Below are 6,476 nucleotides of genomic sequence, written 5' to 3'. Positions count from 1 at the left end.
TTCTTACAAGTAAGTATATCACATGTGTACAAAAGTACAAAACCTCCAAGATTTTATAATTGAGAATTAAATTAGAGAAGTTAATGTGAAAGGTTAGATCTTACATTACGTCGGTTTTACTTGGTGCGATTATGAGGTAGAGTTTTAGATTGTGGTGAAACATATATGAGTATCAAACAGTAAACCCATTATAAACTGAAATAAATTTATTTATAAATTGAACTGAATTCATAGTAAGTGTTACTGAAGCTGTCATATATATACTCCCTCCCTCCAATCTAAAGGTAACATGAATTCAACTTTTCCCTCATATTACCTTATATTTGTATAGAACAAAACTATAAAATGTTATTATTACCTTGGCAAAAACAAAATCAATATAATAATTTGAGAAAATTTATAAAATGAAATCATTAGTTTTGAAGTAAAAAAATATACTCCTATATTATTTTATGACATTTTCTCTTGATTAGTTTCAAGACAATTTTTTTCCTCAAAATAAAATAAAATGAGGCGAAATATAAAAATTATTAAGGTGTCAATTTAAAATTTAGAACAATACATTAAATTGTTAGGCTCTATATATACCGCACATACATTGCGCGTGATTTAGACTAGTTTAATGAGTGGAGATCCTCTGTCCCATTTGGTGTCTCAATGCGTGTGTCACTCCAATCACCTCCTAACAGATTAACAAATTAATATAATTATTGTAATATTTTATTTTGCAACAAGTGTTGTGTCAAAAGGAGAGGGCATCAACAATAGAGGTTTGTCAACAAAGATTTGTGTACTTTTTAACAAACCTCTCTATTGTTGGGAATGAGGGTTGGGGTACATACATGAGAATGGTTACAATTTGGTATACAAGTTTGTGTTTTGGGTTGTGAGTGATAGTGGACCCCATGTAGTATACTTTTATGAGGTTTGTCTATATTTAAAAGGTTTGTCTATTGTTGTATCGAGGTTTGTTGTTAGAGAGGTTTGTGTGTGCATGGAGTGATGTGGCATTAGACAAACATCATTTGGAGTTTGTCTATTGCTAATGTCCTGAGTGGAATGCACACATAATGGGACACAAAAGTGGGACAAATGATCTGTAACACCCCAGTTATTGAGAGTAAGGTTGTCCCACATCGGGGAATTGAGGAGGTTGTGATATGTTTACAAGGGATTTCACCCACCACTTAGTAACAAGGCTTTGTGCTTTTGGGCTTAAGTGAGGACAAGTAATGGGCCCAAAGGTACGTATCCCATCTTATTGGGTTGTGTTACGACCGTGGTGGGTCGGGTTGTTATAGAATCCTATAGTTTAATACTAACACAAACTTTAGAATCTTACATTTAACTATGCTGATATTAAATCTAGTTTTACATTAGGTGTTGAATTAGTATTTGAAAATTTTAATAATTAATTAAGGGTTTTTCCTATATGTGCCTTATGGTTTTCACTTTTCTCAACTGTACCCCTACATATGACATAATACCAATTGGATCCTTAAACTTAATTAGTGATTCCCATCCGTGATTAAATTTGCCTAATCCGTCTGTTTTAATTAGTTCTTCATCTTTAACCCCAAACATTTTTCATCTTCATAATCAATAATCCTTCCCAAAGCTTTTTTCTTAATAACATGTTTATCACCTAACCACATAACAAAATTGTTGCATTCAAGACTTTGAAATACGCTTTTCGGAGATTCAATGTTGAACCCGATATCTTTAAAACCACATTCCTTCCGCATAAATTGCATCTTTGGTTTCTAAATTCAAACTCTTCAATTAGGCCATTCCATCTCCAATAACTAGATGAAGAAAACATTATAATGTTGAGATGAATAATTAAAGGAAAATAAGAGAAAAATAAAGTGGGTGAAGAATACTGGAGGATTAATGAAATAAGATCGAGGGATGAGTGGATATATGGGGGAAATAATGGAGGAAAGTTATGGAGGAAAACATTGAAAAAATAGGGGGAAAGTTTAGAGGAAAAAAAAGAAAAAGAAAAAAAAAAAGCCATGTTGGCAATTCCATACGGCCATGTTGGTATTTAACGCCAAGAATTGACGGTTTATGGTAGATTAGTCACAGATGATCAATAACTAATTGAACTTAGGAGTATAATTAGTATTATGCCATACGTAGGGGTACAGTTGGAAAAAGTGAAAATCACAGCGGCACATGCTAGGTAGATGAGAAAAAAACCATTAATTAAAATGTAAATTATTGGATAATATTTAAGACAATTTGTCTTGATTAGGTAAAAAAAAAAAGACAATTAGTCTTGTGCGAGGTGATTAGTTTTAACTAAAGATTGTGTAAATGAATAAAAACCATAATGCGACCTTATATAAATACTTTGCGTAATGCGACCTTACATAAAAATTTGTATATTTCAAAATTATTAATGCACATATATTACGATGAAATATTACAAATTCTATATTTATGATAAAAAAAGAAGAAGAAAAAGTTGCTTACGCAGAGATATAAGATATTGGGCAATAAATAAGTTTATTACCACCTTATGCTATCAAATTTTTCTCTCTTTTCATTTAAATCACTTTACATTGATTTTTTTAAAAAAAAAAAGAAAAAAAAAAAAGATGCCACAAGGATTGAACTTGGGTATTTTTGCCAAAACTTCAAGACAATTGAACAAACTTAGTATTGATCATGTCTTAGCTAGTACCAAGTTTTTCTTTGATCTCAGGATATAGTACTTGCCCTCCTAGAGTCCTAGGTCCTCTGAATTCGCAGCTCAAAAATAATAAAAAGAATCCCCCTTACTAGCAAGAGAATAAAAATTCTCGAAATTCCTCCAAACATCATCTACTTATAAAAGGAAAGAAATGAGATTTTCTCATTAAACTATTATCCTTTTTTTTAAAAAAAAATGATATTTTTCATTAAATTCTAAATTACAATTATAATGTTTTAATCAAAATATAAAATAAAAAGGTTATAAAATTATAAAATACAAAATTGCTATTTTTTCTTGAAAAATTTCTTGATGCATACTTACACTCTATAAAACAAGAAAATAAAGAGAAAATTGTTGATTACGGCCTTTTAAAAACCATTTTTTAAAAGGGTTTTTTTGTCAAACACAACCTTTAAAAAACCTTTTTTTTCCAAACACCACCTTTAATAAAAAAGTTTTTAAAACACAACCTTTAATAATTTTTTTTTTGTTAAACACGATCAGGGGCGAAGCCAGGATTTAAAATAAGGGGTAGCGGAAACAAAATATCGATAACTGTCGAATAATTTGATTATCGCAAAATATTTTACGAGATGTAAACATCAATACATAACATATATATTCAAGTTACAAAACAATCGAGATTAAAAATTATAAATAGGGTTTTTATAAAGGAAGCAAATTGCATGATAATACCGAGCATTTTTTTACATAGACAATAACAATGCTAAGAATTTGGTAAATTAGTAAATTACAATTAAATTTTGCAATATACTTTTTTACTTATCACATATATTTACAAATTAAAATTATTTTTACGATAATCAAATTATTCGACAGTTATCGATATTTTGTTTTCGCTTTTAATTCAAATTAGAATTATTTTTACGTATTACCCTTCAAGAACGTACTTTTCTTATATAATTAGCAACAATAATGCGATTTTGTATTATTATTCACATCAAGTACGAAATTATTTCCTTGGTATTTTAGATATATTTGTAATTTTTTTTTTAAAAAATTTTGCAAAGATGTGCACAATTATAAAAAAACCCAGAACTATGAAAAAATACTATTAGATCTCTAATAACCAAAATTAATGGATATTACAAAATTAATAGATATCTTCCCAAAAAAAATGAATTGTTTCCCCCAATAGAACGATGGATTTGATCTTATTAAGAATCTTAATGAGCTTATTTATGGAAGAAAATAAAAATTATTGGCTATTTATAGCATGTTGACATACAATGGAAAAAATAAAAAAAATATTGCTTCATATAGGAATCGAACCTCTGTCAACCATGTGGGATATAAAATTTTTACCACTGAACTACCGACTTTATTTAGTCAATAAGCTTCGCTTGTTTAATTTATTTTTGACGGATGTTCAGATCTGTTTGGGGTTGCAAAAGTGCGTCGTTTCAACCAATTTTTTTATTCTTGGGGTAGCAACTGCTACCCCTTGCTACCACGTAGTTTCGCCCCTGAACACGACATTTTGGCTAGAGTTTGAACACTTGCAATGGGGTGACTTTCAGTCGATGTTTGAGATAGCAAATAAAGTCGGTTTGAGGTGTTTTTAGACTCGTTGGAAAGGTGAGAGTACAAGCTTTTTAGGCGTTATCAATACGGCGGTGATAAGTGGCCTTATGCGGGGTCTATTGGTGTGTAAAGTAAGGCTGGTCAAGGAGTGAATTGATGTTTTTCTGATTTGTTTTTACCTTCAATTCACTCCTTGATCAGCCTTATTGTATATACCTATAGATCCCATATAAGACCATCTATCACCACCGTATTGGCAGCCCCTATAAAGCTTGTACTCCCACCTTTCCAAAGAGTTTAAGAACACCTCAAATCGACCTCGTTTGCTACCTCAAATACCGACTTAAAGTCACCCTATTGCAAATGATTAAAATATGGCCAAAATGTCGTGTTTTACAAAAAAAAAAAAAATTGTTAAAGGTTGTGTTTTACAAACTTTTTTATTAAAGGTGGTGTTTGGAAAAAAAAAAGTTTTTTAAAGATTGTGTTTGACAAAAAACCCTTTTAAAAAATTACAGCCTTGTATAATTTTTTGTTGTAAATTACATGCAGAATATTACTTTTCTTCTAAAATTGCACTAACTTGAGGATTCAGGTGAATTTTGACAAAATCTGACCGATATACCCTTTATTATTTGAGAGCCTACTTACCCAGATTTCTTACCTCTCCTGAACACAAACCAATTAATCACCCCAAAGAACATCAAAACATCATCAAAATTTTCACTTTTTTATCACAATTAAGCAATGACACAAAAACAATAACATAAATAGGTAAAAAAAAAAAGAAACTTTCTTTCTTTTCTGGGTAATTTCATCATACAAGTATACAACCCATATTAAACACCAACAAATCACCCATGAAACAAAAACCCATAATACTTAACTAATCAAAACACAAATCTTATCTATATAAATTCATAAGACAATACTCATTGTACAGCGCGTCACGTCATAAATGCATTTTCTTTTCATTTTTTTTTTGGAAAATCCAGGTTATGGTGGGACCCATGAGTGTGCAACATATTTAATTATTCAGATATCCGTCTTTTCGAACATGCGCTAAATTCCGTGTCGCAACAAATTATATAAAATAATCTTATGGAATACTTCTTCGAATTAATATTATGATAAAATTCTATACAATCCGTGTAAATAAAATGCATAACATTTACGCAGAATTAATTACAAATGCGAGTAATGTGATTAAATTACATAATTTTTGAAACAAAATTACACAATAAAATTACAGAAGAATTACAGTTATATACGGGTTCGAACATACAACGGAAATGAATTACAAAAATGAATTACATATGTTAAAGTTGATTATTAGATTATATTTCTTTTATCCGAATGTAAAGTTTTTTATGTATGCAATTTTTATTTACAAGAGTAGATTACGTTATTTACTTATAAACCAGTGCATGTGAACACATGTTTGTAACAAATTTAAACATTAATTATGTACATCGTTGATTTAGACCAATTAGATAGATATAATACAAATGCAAAAACAAATATACATAAAAAAACATTAATTCTGGCCCAAATACATACCCGTGCAATTTTGCACGGGTTTAAAACTAGTTAAGTTAATATATAATACCAAGAATTAATGAAAGAAACGACAAAGAATTAACTTTTGGATGTTCAAAAGTAATGGGTCGAAATTTAATGACTAAACTATTTAGTAGCTTACTCCATTTTCTCTTCACCATTTTTCTCCCTCTCACTAATTAATCGAATTAAATTGAAGAACCCTAATTATTTTCAATTTGACTAATTAACATACTTTATCTATACTAGTAAATAAATAATCAGGATATAGAAAGATTGTATGATTAATTAACATACTTTATTTGATTACATGGATTCCGTTCAATGTTTTATAATTTTATTTGATTACATACTAAAAGTTATTTGATCATCTTGAAATAGCAAACAAATAATTAAGATAGAGGAATAATATGATTAATTAGCATACTTAAATGAACCTCGTTCAATGATTTTACAAATTTATTCGATTACATACTAAAAGTCTTTTGATTATCATGATGCTACAAATATTCTTAATTAGGTTTTGAAGTATTATAAAAGCCTCAGTTTATTCAGCAAAGATCATCAAGCTAGTAAAGTTACATGAACGTTCGTTTACACTTGAACAAAGTTTTTTCTCTTAATATTTTTCTCTCAATTACCAATATCCAAAGATTACAACAAAATC

The sequence above is a fragment of the Silene latifolia genome, chromosome 8, assembly GCF_048544455.1.
Source record: "Silene latifolia isolate original U9 population chromosome 8, ASM4854445v1, whole genome shotgun sequence".
NCBI classification, from domain to species: Eukaryota; Viridiplantae; Streptophyta; class Magnoliopsida; order Caryophyllales; family Caryophyllaceae; genus Silene; species Silene latifolia.
This window is presented reverse-complemented; position numbering follows the sequence as displayed.